Genomic DNA, 2,262 nt, shown 5'->3' with positions numbered 1-2,262 from the left:
AGTGTACACAATAGACACTTATAGTAAACAAAATATCCTTTACAACAGTTATGCACAAGATATGCACAATGGACTTATACACTGGAGTCAGGTTATGACTAGTTGGGATCTCCTTGGCCTAGACATGTTTGGGGAGGGTGCACAGTACAGTGGACATGGCAGGCTCACAGGATAACTGAAGCCTGCATATGACTGGCAGTGTATCTCAGACACAATGGCATTGTCACACTAACCATGTTACCACTACCTAAGTACCAATTAGCATCAGGATTGATCTGTAGGAACTAAAGTTTTTCCCAGACCACATTAATACTTCATTATCCACAGTTCAGATGAGGAGTCACTGTGTGGTCTCCATAGAAACCCTGCAACATACTAGACAGTGAAGTTCTAGGACACCATGACACAGCTAGATCTGTAGCTCTTTCTGGATTACCTAGAGCGTAACTGCACTCTTTTTCAAGGGGCCCTCCTCTTCAGGAGTCAGCATCATCTTCACAACATCCGAGATTGCATTTTGTACCATAGCAGAAGGAACACTGAGGAAGACATCATCCTTGGATTCCACAGTGACCCTTAATCATGGTTGAAATTGGATGTGCTGGCCAAGTCTGCCACAGAAAGGCTGATGGCCCAAGATGTATAACCTTTCAGTTTGATCACTTCATAGGCACTGTCAACTACTTGTTTGTGAACCTCCTTCCACTGCTCCTTGTCTGCATCAGCACCAAGTTCTGAATTCAGATTCTTCAGGGAAACACCATAACATTCATGCCACTGTACATAGGCACACTGGATTCTCCATGTTACCCTAGGGCCCATCCATGACAGCTCAGTGGATGAACTACTAGCCTTTCACATATCAGGTAACTAAACGGAGATGAATCCAGATTGCAACCACTTCCAATAACCACTTATTTTCTAAACTATATAGGTCAAGATATCCACAGCATTTGAGACAATAAGCCGATTGCAGTTATATACTTCACAATGCTTGGAATGATGAACTTGAGGACGTTCACATTTTACTGTTCCCAGTTGAGTCAGCATGCTCCCTCTTGCTGACGCGCCCCTACTATGGTGATGACCAGCTTGGAACATGCAGTCACGTGTACTCTTTGCCAGAGACAATATTCTAAGTAAAGTCTACCATGTTGGAGATCCATCATCTCTCCCTGCAGTTTGTCCTCCATTATCAACAAGGGCATTCTCATCTTGCCAAATCCTTTACTAAGATACTCTTGGTACAAGCCATGCCAACAGCACCAGTGCCAGCAACAGTAATCTTGTTCTGGGGAGCTGTTCTTCCTTAATAATATTCACAATCAGCTGGTCCTTCAGGGTTGCCATCTTGAACTTTAAAACCTTTGGGAATGCTAATATATGATAAGGGGTATCAGATATGCAATGGCATGGCCTGGGCTCTGCAATAATGGCTCTAACACTCCCAACCACATACTTAAATCAGTTTTATACTTTTTTCTCTTTTTCTGGTTTCTTGAATATTAGTGACCTAAATTTTGGTTTTTCTATGTTGCATAAATCATAGAATTGTTCTTTACCACTTTCCTATACCTATATATTTTCAAATAACTTCTATCCAAACTTATTGGCTACTGTTGGTTTTTTACTTTTATTTTTTATTGGTTATTTTATTTATTTACATTCCAAATGTTATCTACCTTCCCGGTTTCTCCTCCACAAACCCCCTATCCCATCCCCATTCCTCCCTGCTTCTATGAAGGTGCTCCCCCATCAACTCACTCCTGCATCACTGTCCTAGCATTCCCCTATACTGGGGCATTGAGCCTCCACAGGACCAAGGGACTCCCCTCCCAGTGATGTCTAACAAGATCATCCTCTGCTACATATGCAGCTGGAGCCATGGGTCCCTCCATGTGTACTCTTTGGTTGGTGGTTTAGTCCTTGGGAGCTCTAGAGATCTGGTTGGTTAATATTGTTGTTCTTCCTATGGGGTTGCAAACCCCTTTAGCTCCTTCAGTTCTTCCCCTAACTCCTTTACTGGGGTCCCAGTGGTCAGTCCAACAGTTGGCTGCAAGCATCCTCTTCTGTATTTGTCAGGCTCTGGCAGAGCCTCTCAGGAGACAGCTATATCAGGTTCCGGTTAGCAGGCACTTCTTAGAATCAGCAATAGTGTCTGGGTTTGGTGTCTGCATATGGGATGGATCCCCAGGTGGGACAGTCACTGGATGGCCTTACCTTTAGTCTCTGCTCCACACTATGTCCCTGTATTTCCTTTAG

The 2,262-nt window shown here is 43.6% G+C and overlaps 1 pseudogene; it reads right to left on the bottom strand.

The window, feature by feature from the left end:
- Positions 1-409: 409 nt before the first annotated feature.
- Positions 410-1,350, bottom strand: LOC116092280 (annotated as a pseudogene).
- Between the last annotated feature and the right edge of the window lie 912 nt (positions 1,351-2,262).

The sequence above is a fragment of the Mastomys coucha genome, chromosome X (assembly GCF_008632895.1).
Source record: "Mastomys coucha isolate ucsf_1 chromosome X, UCSF_Mcou_1, whole genome shotgun sequence".
Lineage (NCBI taxonomy): Eukaryota > Metazoa > Chordata > Mammalia > Rodentia > Muridae > Mastomys > Mastomys coucha.
This window is presented reverse-complemented; position numbering and strand designations above follow the sequence as displayed.